The sequence below is a fragment of the Aquarana catesbeiana genome, linkage group LG06 (genome assembly GCF_042186555.1).
Source record: "Aquarana catesbeiana isolate 2022-GZ linkage group LG06, ASM4218655v1, whole genome shotgun sequence".
Taxonomy (NCBI): domain Eukaryota; kingdom Metazoa; phylum Chordata; class Amphibia; order Anura; family Ranidae; genus Aquarana; species Aquarana catesbeiana.
In genome coordinates this window covers 187,309,470-187,333,129 of record NC_133329.1, presented here as the reverse complement: position 1 = coordinate 187,333,129, position 23,660 = coordinate 187,309,470, and the positions used below count along the sequence as shown (strand labels likewise).

The 23,660-nt window shown below is 46.3% G+C and overlaps 1 protein-coding gene across 3 annotated transcripts in view; it reads left to right on the top strand.

The window, feature by feature from the left end:
• SNX29 (sorting nexin 29) overlaps nucleotides 1-23,660 on the top strand; it is a 2,112,233-nt gene that overhangs the window by 1,273,094 nt on the left and 815,479 nt on the right. The window lies entirely within an intron of this gene.

Below are 23,660 nucleotides of genomic sequence, written 5' to 3'. Positions count from 1 at the left end.
GCGTTCAGAAAGAACGCTGGATGCAGGACAGGCCAGTAGCTCAATTGCATATTGAGCAAGCTCTGACCAGTGGTCCATCCTCAAGACCCAGTAACCCAGTGGATGCTCTGTTGGAAAGGTCTCCAAGTCTGATCTTGCCCCTATATATTCCTGCACCATGTAATTCAGATGCTGGCAATGGTTGCTGGAACCGATCAGACCTGGGCGCTGAGGACTGAAAAATTGTCTGAAGGCATCGCTCAGCCGGCCACCTTCTCTACCGCTCTTTCTGTGACTGCACGAACCCTCGGCAACACGTTGTCCAGCACCAGGAAATTGTAACCTCCCAGGCTCTGGAAACGCATTGCACAAACCTTTCTGCAAGGCCTCCTGAAGATGTTTCATCCTCTGCTCCCTCTGCGTAGGCTGGATAAGTTCTGCAAGCTTACCCTTGTAACATGGATCAAGAAAGGTTGCCAGCCAGTAATAATCCCTCTCCTTGATACCACGAATCCTAGGGTCCTTTTGCAGGCTTTGCAGGATCAGGGAGGCCATGCAGCATAGGTTTGCAGAGGCATTCGATCCTGAGTCTTCTGGGTCACTAAGGATCACATGATCCTCAGCCACCTCCTCCCAGCAACCTACAACTCCCTGGGTTTTTGGGGACTGAAAACGATCCCTTGAAGACTGATGCTGAGTGTTATCCTCCACCTCCATGCTGACACAAACCTCCTCCTCCTCTTCTTCTTCCTGTGTGATCGGCAGGCCTGCAGGAATACTAGTATCTGGATAAAGGGGGCCTTGAGAGGCAAGGAAGTCCTCCTCTTCCTCCTGCTGTTTTTACCTCAAGTGCCCTGTCCATTATTCCACGAAGTGTGTGCTCCAACAGGAAGACAAGAGAGACAAGAGTAACACTGATGCATGCACTGTCACTACTCACCATCCTTGTGGCCTCAAATGGTGACAGGACAGTGCATGCATCCTTGTTCAGTAGCCACTGGCGTGGCAAAAAAAAACCAAGCTCCCCTGACCCTGTCCTGGTGCCATACTCACACAGGTACTCATTGATGGCCCTCTGCTGCATGTGCAGCCACTGCAGCATTGCCAACGTTGAGTTCCATCTGGTGGGCATGTCACAAATGGGCAGGTTGCATTCTCTTTGAATGTCAGCCAGCCGAGCACTGGCATTATATGACCACAGACTTTCCTGGCCTGCCTCAGGAGATCCTATAAGCCCGGGTACCTGCTCAAGAACCGCTGCACAACCAAATTCAGGATGTGAGAGGTTGGTGCCATTGTCGCATACAGCCATTCCTGGCTGAAGCTGGCGTGGCGTCAACCACCTCTGACCCTGCAGAGCTGATGGAATCTCTGCCCCAGTGTGGCTCCTGTCCCTTAAGCAGACCAACTCAAGCATCGCATGGCATCTTTTTGCCTGTGTGCTTGCCTAGCCCCTTGAACGCCTACGGAACACTGCTGGTTCAGAGGAGAAATTTGCAGAGGAAGAGGCCATAGAGGAAGAAGAAGAGGAGGGGGTGGAGGAGACAGCTGTGGCAGAATCACCACTACTAGCATTTTGGGGGTGTGGTGGCGGAACAAGCTCCAACAATACTGATACTGAATACCGATACTGACTGCATCCTTCCCAGCTGCCAGCAGAGTTATCCAGTGCGCTGTGAAAGAAAGGTAATGTCCCTGTCCATGCCTGCTGGACCATGAGTCAGCAGTAATATGCACCTTTCTGCTGACCGCCCTGTCCAACGAGGCCAAGACATTGCCTTCCACATGCTGGTAGAGAGCCGGAATGGCCTTCCATGAAAAAAAATGGCGTTTGGGAACCTGCCACTGAGGTACCGCACATTACACAAATTACACAGAGTCTACCAGCTGAAAAGATAGCAGTTGCAGTGCTAGCAATTTGGCCAAGCTAGCATTCAGATGCTGAGCATGTGATGGCTGGGACCGAATTTCTTTCAACTGTTTAGCAACTGGGGTAGGGAAATTTGCCTGCTAAAATCTAATGTTGGTATACCGCTAGCAGATTGGCCGCAAGTACTTGGGACACCTATTTCTATACCTTCATTCCTCTCAGTGCAGGTTTCTGAGAGGACTGGAGGTATAGTGGGATTGGAGATCCCGAAAGTTTGCACAAAATTTAGAACCCCATTAAAGTCTATGGGACTCGAACGTTCAAAATCAAAAGTGCTAATTTTAAAGGCTAATATGCAAGTTAGTGTCCTAAAAAGGGTTTGGCTACCCGGGTCCTGCCCCAGGGGACATGTATCAATGCAAAAAAAAGTTTTAAAAAACGTCCGTTTTTTAATGATGCTTAAAGTGGCATTGTTGAACAGTGGTAGAAAAATTGGGCCTTTGGTGGTGGTGGTGCTGGTGCCACAACACTGTAAGTCCACACAGTTAATCTTGGTGGGTGCTGGAACGGGCCCTGCTGTGAGATATTATATCAAGAGTTGTAATTACATGTTCCTGTTGAACAGGGGCAGAAAAATTGGGCCTTAGGCACTGGTGCCACAACACTGCAACCCCTCACAGATACTCTCGTTGGAGCTCAGGAATGAGCCCTGCTGTAAATGATTGCATCAAAAATTGTAATTACACTCCCCTGTTAAACAGGGGCAGAAAAATTGGTCCTTAGGCACTGGTGCCACAACACTGCAACCCCTCACAGATACTGTAGTTGAACACAGCAACCAACCCTCCTGCAAAATATTGCATCAAAAATTGTAATTAGATGCCCCTGTTGAACAGGGGCTGAAAAATTGGGCCTTAGGCACTGGTGCTGGTCCCACAACACTGCAACCCCTCACAGATACTCTAGTTGGAGCGCAGGAATGAGCCCTGCTGCAAAGTATTGCATCAAAAATTGTAATTACACGCCCCTATGAAACAGGGGCTGAAAAATTGGGCCTTAGCCACTGGTGGCGGCGCCCAGAACCAAAAATGTTCTTACAAGCTATCAGCATGATCTTTGAGGAGGAAGAGGATAGTCATTTAGCATGACAGGATAGTCACTCAGCATCAGCATAGGCAGTCTTGAAGGGATCTGACATTTCAAAAAAAATTATTCGGTTACATCAGCATCAGGTGCTTGATAGCTGGTGGTGATCCAAGACTGATTCATTTTTGTGAAGGTCAGTCGATCGACCGAGTCGGTGGACAGGCGCACCCTGTAATTGGTTACAAAGCCTTCAGCAGCACTGAATGTGTGTTCCGAAAGAATGCTGGATGCAGGACAGGCCAGTAGCTCAATTGCATACTGTGCAAGCTCTGGCCAGTGATCCATCCTCAAGACCCAGTAACCCAGAGGATTTTCGGTGGGAAAGGTGTCCAAGGTGTCCAAGTTTGATCTTGCCCCTAGGTATTCCTGCACCATGTAAAACAAACGCTGGTGATGGTTGCTGGAACCGATCATACCTTGGGGCTGCGGACTAAAAAATTGTCTGAATGCATCGGTCAGACAGCCACCTTCTCCCCTGCACCCCCTTTTACTGACCAAAGCCTCTGCAACACGTTGTCCAGGAACAGGAATTTGTAAACTCCCAGTCTCTGGGAACGTGTTGCACAGACCTTTCTGCAATGCCTCCCGAAGATGTTTCATCCTCTGCTCCCTCTGCGACAAAAAGATAAGGTCCGCAACCTTACCTTCGTAACGCGGATCAAGGAAGGTTGCCAGCCAGTATTGATCCTTCTCCTTCATATCACGAATACGAGGATCCTTCCGCAGGCTTTGCAGGATCAGGGAGGCCATGCAGCGTAGGTTTTCTGAGGCATTCGGTCCGGAGTCCTCTGGGTCATTTGAAGACATGATACGCAGCCACCTCCTCCAAGCCACGTACGAATCCATGGGTTTCTTGGGACTGTAAATGATCCCTTAAAGACTGATGCTGATGCTGAGTGCCAGGCTCCACCTCCATGCTGACACAATCCTCCTCCTCCTCCTCTTCCTGTGTGATCAGCAGGCACACAGGAACACTGTCTGGATAAAGAGGGCCTTGAGAGGTAAGGAAGTCCTCCTCTTCCTGCCTCTGTTCTGCCTCAAGTGCCCTGTCTATTATTCCACGCAGCGTGCGCTCCAACAGGTAGACAAGAGGGACAGTGTCACTGATGCATGCACTGTCACTGCTCACCATCCTCGTGGCCTCCTCAAATGGTGACAGGACAGTGCATGCATCCCTGATCATGGCCCACTGGCATGGTGAAAAAAAACAAGCTCCCCTGACCTTGTCCTGGTGCCATAGTCGCATAGGTACTCATTGATGGCCCTTTGCTGCGAGTTCTACCTGGTGGGTATGTCACAGGCGGTTCTTGGGCAGGTTAAATTCCTTTTGGAGGTCAGCCAGCTGAGCACTGGCATCCAGCAGAAATGCACACAGACTTTTCTGGCCTGCCTCAGGACATCCTGTAAGCCCAGTTACCTGCCCAAGAACCGCTGCACCACCAAGTTAAGGACGTGAGCCAAACAGGGCAAATGGGTCAGTTGTCCCTGTCAGAGGGCGGAGAGGAGGTTGGTGCCATTGTCGCAAACCACCATTCCTGGTTTAAGCTGGCGTGGCGTCAACCACCTCTGAACCTGCCCCTGCAGAGCTGACAGAATCTCTGCCCCAGTGTGGCTCCTGTCCCCCAAGCACACCAGCTCAAGCACCGCATGGCATCTTTTTGCCTGAGTGCTTGTGTATCCCCTTGAATGCCTACGGAGCACCGCTGGTTCTGAGGACAAATCAGCACAGGAAGAGGCCATGGAGGAAGAAGAAGAGGGGGGGTGGAGGAGAGAGGTGTGGCAGAATCACCACTAGTAGAATTTTGGAGGCGTGGTGGTGGAACAACCTCCAACACTACTGCACCCTGTCCTGCATCCTTCCCAGCTGCTAGAAGAGTCACCCAGTGCACAGTGAAAGATAAGTAATGTCCCTGTCCATGCCTGCTGGACCATGAGTCAGCAGTAATATGCACCTTACCGCTGACCGCCCTGTCCAGCGAGGCCAAGACATTGCTTTCCACATGCCGGTAGAGAGCCGTAATCGCCTTCCGTGAGAAAAAGTGGCGTTTGGGAACCTGCCACTGAGGAACCGCACATTCCACAAACTCACAGAAGGGGGCAGAGTCTACCAACTGAAAAGGCAGCATTTGAAGTGCTAGCATTTTAGCCAAGCTAGCACTCAACCGCTGGGCATGTGGATGGCTGGGAGCGAACTTCTTTTGGCGGTGCAGCAGCTGGGGCAGGGAAATTTGCCTGGTACAAGCTGACGTCGGTGTACCGATAGCAGATTGCCAGCAAGTACTTGGCTGTGACACACCTAATTCTACACCTTCATTCCCCTCAGTGCAGGTTTCAGAGAGGACTGAAGGTATAGTAGAGTTGGAGATCCCAGCTGATGAGGAGTAAGGAGAGGTCCGCTTTGTTCTTTGGTGTGGGTCTTTTAGGTACGCTTGCCAATGAACTGCATGATGGCAGGTCGACATATGTCTGGTCAAGCATGTGGTGCCCAAGCGGTGATGTTTTGGCTACGCGAGATACACTTGAGACATATGTTGCAAATAGCAGCGGTGGGATCTGATGCACTCGTCTCAAAAAAGCCCACACCAAAGAACTTTTGGAAAAACGTGCAGAGACAGCAGCGCTCTGCACATGCGGAGATCTGCGGTGTGATGCAGTCGGTGTGCTGCCCTTAAGCTGGCCCAAGGAGAGCATCCTGCCTCATTGGAGATGTGCCTCCTCCTCCTCTCTCCTATCAGGCACCCACATGGAGTCAGTGACTTCCTCATCATCCCCTCCCTCCTCATCACTGGAGCAAAGCTGGCAGTATGCTACAGCTGGGGGAACATGACTGCCAGATTGCTGTCCTTCTTGGGCACCCCCTCTCCCTGGGCTCACGTTACTGCCTTCCTCTAGCTGGGTACCATCATCGGAGCCTTCAAAACGCTGGGCATCCTCCTGGAGCATATACCCAACACTGTGGTCAAACAATTCGGGGGACTCCTCAGGAGGACATGGTGGGGCTAGGGAAGGAGTGACTGATGCCATTGAGCCGAGGGAAGAGGCCGCATTGGCAGCTGCTTTGCCAGACAAGGTACCCTGAGCCTGGGTGAGAAAGGATGAGGTCGGCTTGGTCATCCACTCTACCAAGTCTTCGGCATGTTGTGGCTCAACACGGTCAGCTGCCAAAAAAAAGGACAAGCGTGTCCCATGGCCACGTGCTGATGAGGACATCTGGTTACAAAGGATGGGGAGATGGCAGAGGTATTGAATTTATTCTTCTCCTCAGTCTTCACGAGTGAATCAGGGGGCTTCAGTAACCAAAACCACAGTGTTTATCCTCAAGACACAACACAGGAAGCACCTACATGGTTAACAGAGGACGGAATTAAAATTAGACTTGATAAACTTAACAATAATAAATCATTGGGACCAGATGGCTTGCATCCGAGGGTACTTAGGGAACTCAGTCAGGTGATTGCCAGACCGTTGTTCCTAATTTTTACAGACAGTCTATTGACTGGAATGGTACCAGCTGATTGGAGAAAAGCCAATGTAGCACCAATATTTAAAAAGGGCCCAAAAAACATCCCTGGGAATTACAGACCAGTTAGCCTAAAATCAATAGTATGTAAACTCTTGGAGGGGATGATAAGGGACTATATACAAGATTTTAGTAATAACAACGATATCATTAGCAGTAATCAGCATGGATTCATGAAGAATCGTTCTTGCCAAACCAATCTATTAACCCTCTATGAGGAGGTGAGTTGCCATCTAGATAAAGGAAGGCCCGTAGACGTGGTGTATCTGGATTTTGCAAAAGCATTTGACACAGTTCCCCATAAACGTTTACTGTACAAAATAAGGTCTGTTGGCATGGACCATAGGGTGAGTACATGGATTGAAAACTGGCTACAAGGGCGTGTTCAGAGGGTGGTGATAAATGGGGAGTACTCAGAATGGTCAGGGGTGGGTAGTGGGGTTCCCCAGGGTTCTGTGCTGGGACCAATCCTATTTAATTTGTTTATAAACGACCTGGAGGATGGGATAAACAGTTCAATCTCTGTATTTGCAGACGATACTAAGCTAAGCAGGGCAATAACTTCTCCGCAGGATGTGGAAACCTTGCAAAAAGACCTGAACAAATTAATGGGGTGGGCGACTACATGGCAAATGAGGTTCAATGTAGAAAAATGTAAAATAATGCATTTGGGTGGCAAAAATATGAATGCAATCTATACACTGGGGGGAGAACCTCTGGGGGAATATAGGATGGAAAAGGACCTGGGGGTCCTAGTAGATGATAGGCTCAGCAATGGCATGCAATGCCAAGCTGCTGCTAATAAAGCAAACAGAATATTGGCATGCATTAAAAGGGGGATCAACTCCAGAGATAAAATGATAATTCTCCCGCTCTACAAGACTCTGGTCCGGCCGCACCTGGAGTATGCTGTTCAGTTCTGGGCACCAGTCCTCAGGAGGGATGTACTGGAAATGGAGCGAGTACAAAGAAGGGCAACAAAGCTAATAAAGGGTCTGGAGGATCTTAGTTATGAGGAAAGGTTGCAAGCACTGAACTTATTCTCTCTGGAGAAGAGACGCTTGAGAGGGGATATGATTTCAATTTACAAATACTGTACTGGTGACCCCACAATAGGGATAAAACTTTTTCGCAGAAGGGAGTTTAATAAGACTCGTGGCCACTCATTACAATTAGAAGAAAAGAGGTTTAACCTTAAACTACGTAGAGGGTTCTTTACTGTAAGAGCGGCAAGGATGTGGAATTCCCTTCCACAGGCGGTGGTCTCAGCGGGGAGCATTGATAGCTTCAAGAAACTATTAGATAATCACCTGAATGACCGCAACATACAGGGATATGTAATGAAATACTGACACATAATCACACACATAGGTTGGACTTGATGGACTTGTGTCTTTTTTCAACCTCACCTACTATGTAACTATGTAACTATGTGTCCACGACCAGCACTGTTGCCTCTGACACAGAGCCTGCTTGCCCTCTTTTATTGGCTTGTGACTGTCTGCCTCTCCTTGTTGGCCTTCCGGACATACTAAAGGCCTGCAGTGGGATGTAGCTGCAAAAAGCTGGAATGTATATATATATACTGATTATACTGCAGCTAGCAGAATCAACTGCCTGTCTGTAGTATTATTAGTATGAGAACACCAGCAATTGTCTTCAGGTAGCTTTAGGTGCACACCGTGCAGAGGACCCAGTATACTAACTGTAAATACTGCAGCTGCCTGCCTGTGGTGTTAATAGGATCAGAACACCAGCAATTGTCTTCAGGTAGCTTTAGGTGCACACTGTGCAAAGGACACAGTACACTAACTGTAAATACTGTAAATATTGTAAAAACACCTGCCCGCCTGTCAGTATATTAGGAAGAGAATAACAGGAACGGATCTAGCTAAACTGATATATATATACTGTATATACAACTCCTAGGATGCATATATATATATATATATATACAATACACTGTAAGTGCAGCTAACTGACTCACCTGACTACTCTATCTAACTTAAATCAAATGACACTGTCTCACTGTCTCTCTGTCTATCTCTCTCCGCCGCCGCAACACACTACACAAGGCCGCCACGCAGGCGGCCTTATATAGTGTGGGGCGTGAACTAAACCCCCTGAGCCATAATTGGCCAAAGCCACCCTGGCTTTGGCCAATTACGGCTCTCTGTACAGACGACGCTGTGATTGGCCAAGCATGAACTATGACCCGCATGCTTGGCCAATCAGACGATGTTCGAGTCGAACATGGGTTCAACTCGAACTCGAAGCTCATCCCTAGTGCACAGTACTGTATACTGAATATTAGAGTATATGAGTATACTCTAAGTATATTCTATGTATATTAGAAACAGTACACCAGGAATGGCCTGCAGTGAGATATAGCTAAACTGTATGCAGTGAATATATATATATATGAGAAGAGAGAGAGAACAAAAAAATATTAAATAGGAGAGAAATAAGTGCTAATAGACTGCAGGAGACTAGCTAAGAGGAAAAAAAATTAGGGAGAGTAAAGGTGCTAATAGACTGCAGGAAACCAGCTAAGAGAGAGAAAAAATAAATACATAGGAGAGAAATAGCTGCTAATAGACTGCAGCAAACTAACTAAAAGAGAGAAAAAAAATATTGAATAAATATATAGGAGAGAAATAGGTGCTAATAGACTCTCTTAGCTAGTCTCCAGCAGTCTATTAGCACCTATTTCTCTCCTATTTTTTTATTTTATTTATTTTATTTTTTTTGTCGTTGATGTTCATTAGAGACTATGCACATACTTTGGGAATATGCCAGTATGTTTTTTATTTTTTTATCATGATGTTCTAACACTTTGTTTTAAAAATCATTTGTTCTCAACATCAACTTCATTGTGTGTATACATATATACATGTTTTCTATTATTGTGTGTATGTTGTGGTATCTATATAATGATTTGGACTGATGTGTCGATTTTGCTCCGAGTTCAATTGGTGTATCAGATTTTTTCTGGCAGTGGATTTGGACCAAACTTTACATCAGATTTGAGTGTAAGTACCGTGTATTCTAGCCAGGTTTCCTTTGTAATACACGAGCTGAGTAGGGATGAGCCAAACACCCCCAGTTCGGTTCGCACCAGAACCTGCGAACGGACCGAAAATTTGCACGAACGTTAGAACCCCATTGAAGTCTATGGGACTCGAACGTTTGAAATCAAAAGTGCTAACTTTAAATGCTAATTTGCATGGTATTGTCCTAAAAAGGGTTTGGGGACCCGGGTCCTGCCCCAGGGGACATGTATCAATGCAAAAAAAAAGTTTTAAAAACTGCCGTTTTTTTGGGAGCAGTGATTTTAATGATTCTTAAATTGAAGAAAAAAGTGAAATATTCCTTTAAATATCATACCTGGGGGGTGTCTAAAGTATGCCTGTAAAGTGGCGCATGTTTCCCGTGCTTAGAACAGTCCCTACACAAAATGAAATTTTTAAAGGACTAAAAGTCATTTAAAACTGCTTGCGGCTTTAATGTAATGTCGGGTCCCGACAATATGGATGAAAATCAGTGAGACAAACGGCATGGGTACCCCCCCCCCCGTCCCCCGTCCATTACTGGGCCTTTTGGATCTTGTATGGATATTAAGTGGAACCCCGCACCCAAATAAAAAAAAAGGAAAGGCGTGGGGCCCCCAGGCCCTATATACTCCGAACAGCAGTATACAGGCGGTGCAAACAAGACAGGGACTGTAGGTTTGTTGTTAAGTAGAATCTGTTTGTAATTTTGAACTGGTATATTTTTAAAGTGTAGTTCCAGCCAAAAATTCTATTTTTAAGCTTTTTGGAAAACATAGGGAAGGGTTACCACCCCTGTGACATTTGTTTTGCTGTCTGTGCTCCTCTTCAGAAGATTTCACCTCACTTTCTGTCCCAATGACAAATGTTTTTAGAAATTTGGGGGTTTTTAGTGAAACGAGGATTGGTGATAAAGCATCAGTGGAAAGGAGAAACGTTTTTCCCATATTAACTCTAATGCCGCGTACACACGGTCGGACTTTTTGACCGGACTGGTCCGACAGACTTTCCAGCGTACTTTCGACGGACTTTTGAGGGACTTTTGATGGACTTCCAACAGACTTTCTAACGAACGGACTTGCCTACACACAATCACACCAAAGTCCGACGGATTCGTACGTGATGACGTACACTGGACTAAAATAAGGAAGTTGATAGCCAGTAGCCAATAGCTGCCCTAGCGTCGGTTTTTGTCCATCGGACTAGCATACAGACGAGCGGATTTCTGCATCCGGCGGAGTTACGACGTAAAGATTTGAAGCAAGTTCCAAATCTAAAGTCCATCAGATTTGCCACTGGAAAAGTCCGCTGAAGGTCCGTTGAAGCCCACACACGATTGGATTGTCCGCCGGATTTGGTCCGTCGGCGTCTGTCGGACCGGTCCGGTCAAAGTCCAACCGTCTGTACGCGGCGTTACAGGAGAGAATTTCCCTTCCTAGGGTTAGATTTCATCTGTTGTCTCCTTCCATTTGCAAGTTGGAGTCGTTTGTAAGTTGGATGTTTGAAAGTAGGGGCCTACCCTATATACTCTGCAGTAGGGATGAGCCGAACACCCCCCTGTTCGGTTCGCACCAGAACTTGCGAACAGGCAAAAGAACACCGTTAAAGTCTATGGGACACGAACATGAATAATCAAAAGTGCTAATTTTAAAGGCTTATATGCAAGTTATTTTCATAAAAAGTGTTTGGGGACCTGGGTCCTGCCCCAGGGGACATGTATCAATGCAAAAAAAAGTTTTAAAAACAGCCTTTTTTTCGGGAGCAGTGATTTTAATAATGCTTAAAGTGAAACAATAAAAGTGTAATATCCCTTTAAATTTCATACCTGGGGGGTGTCTATAGTATGCCTGTAAAGGGGCGCATGTTTCCCGTGTTTAGAACAGTCTAACAGCAAAATGACATTTCAAAGGAAAAAAAGTAATTTAAAACTACTCGCGGCTATTAATGAATTGCCGGTCCGACAATACAAATAAAAGTTCATTGATAAAAACAGCATGGGAAATCCCCACAGGGGAACCCCGAACCAAAATTAAAAAAAAAATGACATGGGGGGTCCCCCTAAATTCCATACCAGGCCCTTCAGGTCTGGTATGGATATTAAGGGGAACCCCGGCCAAAATAAAAAAAAAATGGCATGGGGTCCCCCCTTAAAATCCATACCAGACCCTCCAGGTCTGGTGTGGATTTTAAGGGGAACCCCGCGCCAAAATTTAAAAAAAAAGGGCCCCAAGAAAATCCATACCAGACCCTTATCCGAGCACGCAACCTGGCAGGCCGCAGGAAAAGAGGGGGGAGGAGAGAGTGCCCCCCCTCCTGAACCGTACCAGGCCACATGCCCTCAAAATTGGGAGGGTGCTTTTGGGTAGCCCCCCAAAACACCTTGTCCCCATGTTGATGGAGACTAGGGCCTCATCCCCACAACCCTTGCCCGGTGGTTGTGGGGGTCTGCAGGCAGGGGGCTTATCGGAATCTGGAAGCCCCCTTTAACAAGGGAACCCCCAGATCCCGGCCCTCCCCCCTGTGTGAAATGATAAGAGGGTACAAAAGTACTCCTACCATTTCACAAAAAAACTGTCTAAAATGTTAAAAATGACAAGAGACAGTTTTTGACAATTCCTTTATTTAAATGCTTCTTCTTTCTTCTATCTTCTATCTTCTTTCTTCTATCTTCCTTCGGTTTCTTCCTCCATCTTCTTCTTCTTCTGGTTCTTCCTCTGGTGTTCTCGTCTGGCATCTCCTCAGTGGCGTCTTCTTCTCTTCATCTTTTTCTCCGGGCCGCTCCACATCCATGATGGCATGGAGGGAGGCTCCCCCTGTGTGACGTTTCTCTCTTCATCTTTTTCTCTTGATCTTTTTCTCTTCATCTTCTTCTCTTCATCTTCTTCTCTTCATCTTCTTGTCTCAATCTTCTTTTCGGGCCGCTCCGCATCCATGATACGTAACGGGTGACCCCGCCCCCCTCTGACATCACGGGGAATGCCACAGGGAAGTCCCCGTCAAGTCCCCGTGTGTCAGAGGGGGGCGGGGTCACCGGGTGGCCCCGCCCCCCATTATTTAAGAACCGTCAGAACCGAGGAGAAGCGTCACACAGCGGGAGCCTCCCTCCATGCCATCATGGATGCGGAGTGGGCCGAAAAGAAGATGAAGACAAGAAGATGAAGACAAGAAGATGAAGAGAAAAAGATGAAGAAAAAGATGAAGAGAGAAGTGTCACACAGCGGGAGCCTCCCTCCATGCCATCATGAATGTGGAGTGGCCCGGAGAAGAAGATGAAGAGAAGAAGATGCCTGTTCTAAACACTGTTCTAAACAGACTGTTCTAAACACAGGAAACATGCGCCCCTTTACAGGCATACTATAGACACCCCCCAGGTACGAAATTTAAAGGGATATTACACTTTTATTGTTTCACTTTAAGCATTATTAAAATCACTGCTCCCGAAAAAAACGGCCATTTTTAAAACTTTTTTTTGCATTGATCCATTTCCCCTGGGGCAGGAACCAGGTCCCCAAACACTTTTGTATGACAATAACTTGCATATAAGCCTTTAAAATTAGCACTTTTGACTATTCATGTTGGTGTCCCATAGACTTAACGGTGTTCGCGTGTTCGAACAAATTTTTTGCCTATTCGCATGTTATGGTGCGAACCAAACAGGGGGGTGTTTGGCTCATCCCTACTCCACAGTAGAGACACAAGTTACCTTGTCATTGTCTTGTTGGAAGGTAAACCTTCGGCCCAGTCTGAGGTCCTGAGCACTCTGGAGAAGGTTTTCGTCCAGGATATCCCTGTACTTGGCCGCATTCATCTTTCCCTCGATTGCAACCAGTTGTCCTGTCCCTGCAGCTGAAAAACACCCCCACAGCATGATGCTGCCACCACCATGCTTCACTGTTGGGACTGTATTGGACAGGTGATGAGCAGTACCTGTTTTTTTTCCCACACATATCGCTTAGAATTAAGGCCAAAAAGTTCTATCTTGGTCTCATCAGACCAAAGAATCTTATTTCTCACCATCTTGGAGTCCTTCAGGTGTTTTTTAGCAAACTCCATGCGGGCTTTCATGTGTCTTGCACTGAGGAGAGGCTTCTGTCGAGCCACTCTGCTATAAAGCTCTGAATGGTGGAGGGCTGCAGTGATGGTTGACTTTCTACAACTTTCTCCCATCTCCCGACTACATCTCTGGAGCTCAGCCACAGTGATCTTTGGGTTCATTTTTACCTCTCTCACCAAGGCTCTTCTCCCCCGATAGCTCAGTTTGGCCGGACGTCCAGCCATAGGAAGGGTTCTGGTCGTCCCAAACGTCTTCCATTTAAGGATTATGGAGGCCACTGTGCTCTTAAGTGCAGCAGAAATTTTTTGTAACCTTGGCCAGATCTGTGCCTTGCCACAATTCTGTCTCTGAGCTCTTCAGGCAGTTCCTTTGACCTCATGATTCTCATTTTCTCTGACATGCACTGTGAGCTGTAAGGTCTTATATAAACAGGTGTGTGGCTTTCCCAGTCAAGTCCAATCGGTATAAGCAAACACAGCTGGACTCAAATGAAGGTATAGAACCATCTCAAGGATGATCAGAATAAATGGACAACGCCTGAGTTAAATATATGAGTGTCACAGCAAAGGGTCTGAATACTTCGGACCATGTGATATTTCAGTTTTTCTTTTTTAATAAATCTGCAAAAATGTCAACAATTCTGTGTTTTTCTGTCAATATGGGGTGCTGTGTGTACATTAATGAGGAAAAAATGAACTTAAATAATTTTAGCAAATGGCTGCAATATAAGAAAGAGTGAAAAATTTAAGGGGGTCTGAATACTTTCCATCTCCACTGTAGCTGATTCTCAGTAGTTTCCCCACTTCGTGATGAGTAGAGTGGATATACGCTACATGTGTGTGGCTCCGAGACCGGGCTGCTAAACAACATGATGTTTATGCATTTTGCTCAGCTGTGTGAGCTTCCTCAGAATGATGCAATGGACTAGTCAGTGGGCTTATAATGGGGATGCTCCTCCCTTTTCAAGGTTTTGCCCTTAAGGGGCCACTGCCTTTCTGTTTAGGTGTTTCAATCTTACAAAAATAAATGTATCAAAACAGTGCGGTTACATTTCAGGAGGCTAAGGAAAATAATAATGATATTATAAATTTTTGGCCGGGTAGTTGATAAGTAAAACACTTTAAGAACAATGTAATAGAGGTTTGAAAGTAGATGGAAATTTTTAGAAGCAGAGAAAGGTAATAGATCATAAACATTATTTTTGATGGGTTAGAAAAGGTATATACAGTATCTCATAGTGGGTATTAAAATGCAGATTGATCAAGTACCAGCATGCCTATGATAATATGGGAATAATGAATAATAGTATACTAAAGAGCAAATCATAGTTATGGTTCAAGAAAAGGTTGTAAGCTTAGTTCAGTATTTAACCCCTTCGGGATCATAGTTCGCAAACTAAATATCCATTCCTTTTCTTCTCGCAGAAGGATAGTTTAGGTAAAGATAGGGCACTTTTAAATCCTCGATAGAGGATTTATGAAACCTCTCAAAGTGCTGTGCTATAGGGCCCCATTTTGAATAATCTTCATCCTTGCTTTTTTGAATATTTCTAATGCTACAAAGGTGTTCCCCTATAAGTGTACGCAGCTGTCGCTTTGTTTTGCCCACATAGAGCTTTAGACAAGGGCATTCCAGGATGTATAAAACTTTTTCTGTGCCACAGTTAATGAACCTTTAATCTAGTAAATTCTTTCACTGTCCATGTCAGTAAATTTATCTGTAAGCTCAACATGGCGGCAAATGTGGTAATGACCACATGGAAACATACCCTTAGACTGAGGTATTTCCGTCAGCCAACTCTTGGATGGAGTGGGTGTAAACTCAGAATGTACCAGATTATCTTTGAGGTTCCTGGCTCTCCTGGAGACTAGTAGGGGTTTTGGGCCCACTATATAAGAGAGGCCAGGAGACCTTGTCAGAATGGACCAATGTTTGGTCAAAATTGACCGAACTTCCTCCAATTGGACCCCATAGCGAGTGATTATCTGTACAGAAGAAGTTTGGGATATTGTGATTTGGGAATGAGAGTCTTGTATCTGTTTAGGGACAAGGAGGTCCCTACGTTCAGTTGAAGAGGCTTGTCTGCGTGCATATTTAATGTTTTTGTGGGAGTAGCCTCATTGCCTAAATCTGTTATATAATTAATTTGACTCAGATGGATATGTAGTTTCGCTTGAACAGTTCCTTCAAATTCAAAGGAACTGCCTTATTGGGGGATCCCTTTGATGAGCGACGGTGGATGGTGACTGGAGGCTTGAAGAAGGGTGTCGGCTGCAGTGATCTTTCTATACGCTTTAGTCTCCAATCGACCACCTTTGATGGTAATCAAAAGGTCGAGGAAAGGCAAGGGGTTGGAATCATAGGTGTAGGTGAGCCTAATATTGTTATCATTAATATTAAGTTCAGACAGGAATTCCTGCAGCTCCTGTACTCCACCATTCCAAATAAAAATATCGTCGATGTACCTTAGCCACAAGAAGGCGTGACCAAGGTACATCGATGAATGATAGACAACGGACTGCTCCCACAATCCAAGGTGGAGGCACGTGTATGCGGGTGCCCAAGGTGCCCCCATTGAAGTTCCTCTTATTTGCTGGTAATTTACCCCCAAACACTGGAAACAGTGATGTGTGAGGGCAAATTCCAACAGCTCTAAAATGAATTAAATCTGTGATGCCATAAAGGGGTACTTAATTTCGAGGAAATGGGCCACTGCCGCTATCCTTTGGTGATGGGGGATGGAGGTGTAGAGGGACTCAACATCAATGCTGACAAGAAGTACTCTCTCCACCATCTCCACCCATCTAATCTTGTAAGGACATCACGTGTGTCCCAAACATAGGAAGGCAACTCCATCACCATTTTCTTGATCAGGGCATCTAGATATTTCCCGACTCGTTCCAGGGGTCCCCCAATGGCCAAAATTATAGGGGGTCCAGGTGGATTGGTGATAGTTTTATGGACTTTATGGATAATGTATAAAGTGGGAACACTAAAGTTGACCACACTAATGTAGTCAAATTCTTTCTTAGTAAGGAGAGATGCCTCAAAGGCAAGCAGGAGTTTCTAGTTAAGAGAGCAAACGACTAGCAAGAGATTAGTTTGGAGTAAGTTTATTCATCTGATAATTGTCTCAAGATTTAATTCTCATAATACTGTTCAGACAGGAGCATGACATTGCCTCACTTATCACTAGGTTTAATGATCAGATTCAGAGCCTCGTTAAGTTCCCTAAGGGCAATTCTCTCATCTGGAGAAAGATTGTCCATAAGAATACTGTCCCATCCGACTTTATTTAGGTCCTCCTCTACCAGATCTAAGAATACCCCTAACCAGCATTTTTTCCTAAATTGTGGCATCTTAACAGATCTAATAGTGAGATTAGCCTGCCTCCTCCATGGGTCATTAGGTGTATTTTCTGTTTCATCATCCCTGAGATTTTCCTCTAGAAGTAAAAGTAGATCTTTCTCTGTCTGTTTATCTCTGGCACTCTTCAAGGAACCTCGGTCCCCCATAGTAACTGAGTCTTGATGAACCAGTCTGAGATAGACCTTCTGGAGGAAGAGGGAAATATCCTTGAATACCTCAAACTGATTCATCCTACTAGTTGGAGAGAAGGAGAGGCCATGGCAGAGGAGTTTTACATGTCTATCCTCAAGAGAAAATTCAGATAGATTAATAATATCCATATTGGTTGCATTCACAGTCAGAGGTCCAGCAGCTGTCTCAAAATCCATCAGTCCATGTGACGTTTTAGGGGGCGTGGTCACCGGGTGATGTTGACCACGCCCCCTAAAACGTCACAGTCCCAGCATGCCCAGGGACTGTGACGGCATAAGGGGGCAGGGTCTTCACCTATATAGGTCACAGCGGAGCGCTCAGAGAGCAGTCCAGCCAGAGAGACCGTCGTGTCAACATCTGGAGAAGAGAAGAGGGAAGAAGCTAAGAAGACAATAAGACAAGAAGCCAGAAGTCCGGGCCTCCGCTGGCAAAAGAGCGGCATGAAGACAGCGGAGGAGCCAGCAGAAGAACTGGAACACTGGGAGAAGAGGCCAGAGAGAGCGGAGAAGAACCAACCGCACGCTGGGAGAAGAGGAACCGGAGGGAAACCTGAAGTCGGAAGAAGACCCCCGAAGCCGGAGGAAGACCCCCCGGAGCTGTCTAATAAATTATTTTAAAAACCTGTGTAGTGTGTTTTATTATTGACACTTTTTCCCTAGGTAAATGGGTAGGGGTACCATGTACCCCATACTCATTCACATAGGGTGGGGGAACGGGATCTGGGGGCCCTCTTATTAAAGGGGGCTCCCGGATTCCGATAAGCCCCCCGCCCGCAGACCCCGACAACCAATGGCCAGGGTTGTCGGGAAGAGACCCTTGTCCTCATCAATATGGGGACAAGGTGCTTTGGGGGAGGGGGGCCCGCGGGGCCCCCCTCCCCCGAAGCACCCACCCCCCATGTTGAGGGCATGCGGCCTGGTACGGTTCAGGAGGGGGGCGCTCGTCCCCACCCCCTTTCCTGACCGGCCAGGCTGCGTGCTCGGATCGGGGTCTGGTATGGACCTTAGGGGGGACCCCACTTCGTTTTTTTGGCGTAGGGGGTATCCCTTAAAACCCATGCCAGACCTAAGGGCCTGGTATGCCCCGTGACGGGGCTCGCAAGGTGTCAATCTCGCCGATAAAAGCGGCGAGGTTGACTTCCTTTTCTAGTCCCGTCGTACCCGAGTCACGTTCAAAATGAACGGACTTGTCCGTGTGTGGGCAAGTCCGTTCATTCTGAAAGTCCGCCGTAACTCCGGCGAAAGTCCGTCGGAAAGACGGGCGGAATTAGCCTGCCGGAAAGTCCGGTCATGTGTAGGCAAGTCTGTCTGTTCAGAAAGTCCGGCGGTAGTCCACCGGAAAGTCTGGTGGGAAGAATGTCGGACCAAGTATGCCATAAAGTCTGATCGTGTGTACGCGGCATAACACCCACCCCTCCCACACATGTGTGCTGAGTGTCCGTGTTTGTGCAAGTGAGCCCAGGCAGCTATGTTTTTCACTTTTATTGTGACAACGTTGTCACAATTTTTTAATATTGGTGAAGGCTTTAGTGTTTTTGTAGCTAATAGCCATATAATATTTAATTGTGTCTCTTTTCTATTAATAAACTTTGCATCTATGCTGCTGTGAGTTCCATATTGAAACCAAAAAAGTCTCTCAGCAATCATAAAAAATCAAAAAAAGTCCACCCATGTAAAACAACAAAAGCAGTGCAAAGGTCCACACAAAAGGGAATCTTCATTTGTTGGATAGCAAAAACAAATTGTGATCCACCACCAGTGTAGAAGGGGTTACTCCTTACCAGACACATATGAACCCCCATTACAGAGGATCATAGAAGGCATGTCAGCTGTGTTGGTAAGTGGAAATCCCGTGCTGAACTGCTAAGCTCCGGCTGTGCCTTAGACCATCATAGGGGCCAGATCGGTGCCAGATGTAAATAGCATGTAATAAAAAGTAGAGAACTCCGATCGTGTAAAAACCTTTTAACTTTTATTCTAAAAATGTCAAAAACACACTTACATAAGTATTGATAATCAAGCCTGAAGTCCGTTGTGTCGGCCGAACACATACAGACAAACCCGTCTCTCTGGAGAAAACACACAGACTGGAGGTGACGTCAGCTCTTTTGTTGTTTTACACGGGTGGACTTTTTTATATGATTGCTGAGAGACTTTTTTGGTTTCAAATATTGAACATTGAGATCTTTATCAATATATTCTTCATATCCACATGTATAGTATTTTATGTATATTATATCACCAGTACTTTTTGTAGAATTCTATTCACTCATTGCTATTATTTTTAGCGCGATTCAGGTTTTTCTATTTATTTGCTCCAGCTAGAGTATCTGTGAGGGGTTGCAGTGTTGTGGCACCAGCACCAGTGCCTAAGGCCCAATTTTTCAGCCCCTGTTCAACAGGGACATGTAATTAGAATTCTTGATCTAATATTTCACAGCAGGGCCCGTTTCTGCGCCCACCAAGAGTAACTGTGAGGACTTACAGTGTTGTGGCACCAGCACCACCACCACCAAAGGCCCAATTTTTCTGCCCCTGTTCAACAGGGGCATGTAGTTACAATTCTTGATCTAATATTTCACAGCAGGGCCCTGTGAGGGCTTACAGTGTTGTGGCTACAACAACACCTAAGGCCCAAATTTCTGCTGAGTATATAGGGCAGGCCCCTACTTTCAAACATCCAACTTACAAACGACTCCTACTTGCAAACAGAAGGAGACAACAGGAAGTGAGATGAAATCTACCCCTAGGAAGGGAAATTCTCTCCTATAAGAGTTAATATGGGAAAAACTTTTCTCCTTTACACTGATGCTTTATCACCAATCCTTGTTTCACTAAAAACCCCAAATTTTCATAAAACATTTGTCATTGGGACAGAAAGTAAGGTGAAATCTTCTGAAGAGGAGCACAGACAGCAAAACAAATGTCACAGGGGTGATAACCCTTCCCTATGTTTTCCAAAAAGTTTAAAATAGATTTTTTGGCTGGAGCTAAACACGTTAAAAATGTACCAGTTCAAAATTATTAACAGATTCTACTTAACAACAAACCTACAGTTCCTGTCTTGTTTGCACTGCCTGTATACTGATGTTCAGAGTATATAGGGCCTGGGGGCCCCACACCTTTCCTTTTTTAATTTGGGTGCGGGGTTCCCCTTAACATCCATACAAGACCCAAAGGGCCTGGTAATGGACTGGGGGTTGCCCATGCCATTTCTCTCACTGATTTTCATCCATATTGCCAGGACCCGACATTACATTAAAGCCGCAAGCAGTTTTAAATGACTTTTATTCCTTTAAAAATGTCATTTTGTGCAGGGACTGTTCTAAGCACGGGAAACATGCGCCACTTTACAGGCATACTATAGACACCCCCCCAGGTACGATATTTAAAGGAATATTTCACTTTTTTTTTTTTACTTTAAGCATCATTAAAATCACTGCTCCCGAAAATACAACACCATGCAAATTAGCCTTTAAAATGAGCATTTTTGATTTTGAACGTTCGAGTCCAATAGACGTCAAGGGGTTCTAACGTTCGTGCAAATTTTCGGTCCGTTCGCAGGTTCTGGTGTGAACCGAACCAGTGGGTGTTCGGCTCATCCCTAGTTAGGATCTGCAGGAGTCATAGAGGCAGTGGGGGAGTGAAGGTGTCCTTCCAGCTGAAAGTAGCCATCTTGTAAGCTCTGGACTGCTTGTGTAAGAGCCGTCTGCTCACATAGGGCCTCCAACGTGGAAGCACCTCTCTCAGTCTCAGACATCTTTTCTGTTTGATGCTATCACGTACCTGGAGCTGGAGGCCAATGGAGAGAGAAGGCTTCCCTTGCATCCGAGTTCCAGAACCCCCGAGGGTGAAAATAGGAGAGGTTAGGCCCAAAGTAGCATGGGTCGCCTGCTGAACTGTGTGCAGGAGGTTCCAGAGTGCAGCTGGTGTGCTGGCATAGAATCATCAAACAGGTGGCACCCGTGAGGGGTTGCAGGACTCTGATAATGCTGAGACTTGAGCGTAGTCAGAAGGACGCTTATGTCGGGAGCCAGGTGGGTAGCAGAGCAGACGTGGTCGGATGGATAGCCAAGGTCAGGAGCCAGGTGGGTATCAGAGCAGACGTGGTCAAATGGATAGTCATGGTCAAACACAGGAAGCAAGCAGGAGATAGGTCAAGGACAAGCTGGGTCAGTAACAGGAGATACAGGAACATGAATATCACAGAGATAACACACTGGAGGAGCCTATTATCAACCAGCAACTGAAATCACTGACAGGCTTGCTCATATAGGCCCATGTGAAGTGCTGGTAAGATGCTGGGTCCTAGAGCCCTACTCCTGGGATCAGTGGCAGTGGTGGTGGTGGTGACGGGGGTGGGATCCGTGACAGCAGTGGTGGTAAAGGTGGATGGGATCCATGGCAACGGTGGGGTGAGGGGATTGGGATCCATGGCAGCGGTGTTGGTGAAGGGGGGTGGGATCCTTGGCAGTTGTGGTGGTGAAGGGGGGTGGGATCCATGGCAGTGGTGGTGGTGAAGGGGGGTGGGATTCCATGGCAGTGGTGGTGCCATCCTCCCCCACCACCGTTGCCGTTTACTGATCCCATCCCCCCACCACCACCACAGATAGACAGGGATGCCTCTGTGTCATGGGGTCTCCTAGCAGAGTTGAGAGCTCCTCCCCCTTCACTCTATTGGTCGTCAGCTGACGCCTTCCTCTCAGCCTTACAGTGTCCGCCTCCCTACATTAGGCGGGGCAGCCCAGTGAAGTGACAGTACTCACTGCTCAGCCTCCCCTCAGCGGCCAGTGCCCCCCCAGTGGCGGAACAAACAAGCAGACAGGTGAGCCCCCCCACACTTGCAGAGCCAAAACAGGCGGGCCCCCCACAGTGAAAGAATGGGCGGGCGGGTCCCTCACAGCTGGCAGGCCCCTCACAGTAGCACAAGCAGGTGCAACAGTGGTGGAACTCCAGGGCCCGGTCACAAGTGCGACTGCTGCAACCCTGGTAGTTCCACTACTTTCCTTCGAATCCACAAATGTCTTTATTGGATGCAGAATGCTGTGGCAATACATTAGGATGCGTTAGACATAATATAGAAGTGTTTAAATTGGATTTAGGTAATAAATAAAAATGGGTAAATAGGCAGTATGTTTAATGCTTTTTCTCTAATGCATTAAAACTCTATGCGTGCCTGTCTACCCTTGTGCAGTGAGCTGCATGTATGCTAAAGCCAAACCCAATAGAACTCTAGTCCTTGCTCAGCCAATAAAATACCTGGAAGCCGACCTCTCAAAGACGTCAGCACCTGACAGGGAGCTCCAGGATGTCTCATCGATGGAGCCAAGGTCAGTATAGTTCTGCTTTAAAGTAAAGGAGTATTGGCTTTCCTAGCCCCAATGTGTGTCTTGTAACAGAGGAAGATGAGAAAGCTCACATAAAAAGAAAAGGAAATTACAAAACAATAAGGGGAAGGAAAATACAATAAAGCAATACCAACAACAGTCACAAGGTGGCAGCATAATGAATAACAACGAACTAGAATACTGCATAGGCTATATACAAACATGCAACTGCATTTTCCATATACTTCAGGAGAAAGCATAGGTTGTAAACCTCTGACATGAAAAATGAACAAAGCATATCCTTCTATAGTGTGTGCTTTTATCCATCTAAGGCACTGAGTGTGATTTCTGTCTGCAGTCTGGTTCCTCTGCAATCTGCATAAGTCATTTTGGACAGGTTGTGGCAACGCCAAGGGTTTAGCACAGCCTGTGATTGATAGCCCCAGCTGTACATGTTTCCTTATGAGATAGTATGGGAAGGGAGGGAGGCGTCTCTTTCCTCCACTCAGGTCTCAGATTATACTCAGCTTTATTTTCTGACCTGTACAGTGTGTGACTTCAGATCCCCACCCCCTGCCTATGGAAGCTCAGAAAATCAGTGTAAATTCTGGACTGGAAATTGATGTAGAAGAGATGGCAGCAGATTAACAGGTACAACTTATGTAAAAGAATTAGTTTTGTCTCTTGAATCATCCTGCTTGGCTGAGCCATTGGCTCCCGCTGCTGTCAATCAAAGTCAGTTAGCCAATCAGAAAAAAAGGGGGTGGGGCCGAACTGCAGCTCTGTGTCTGAATGGACACACGGAGCTGCAGCTCGGCTCAAGTGCCTTCATAGCAAGCTGCTTGCTGTGGGGGCACTCGATAGGAGGGAGGGGCCAGAAGGAGCAAAGAGGTACCCGAGAAGAGGAAGATCCAGGCTGCCCTGTGCAACTCCATTGCACAAAGGAGGCATGTATAACATGCTTATTATTTAAAATAAATAAATAAAAAACGAGACTTTACAATCACTTTAAGCAGTTTGGTACTCATGGCAGCATGTTGATTTATTTATTTATTTATTTTTATAATTTTGCCCAATACATCACATACAGTATGTCTCAAACATGGAATATGATTTTTTTTAAAGTATATAATTTATCTGGCTTATTTGTTTTG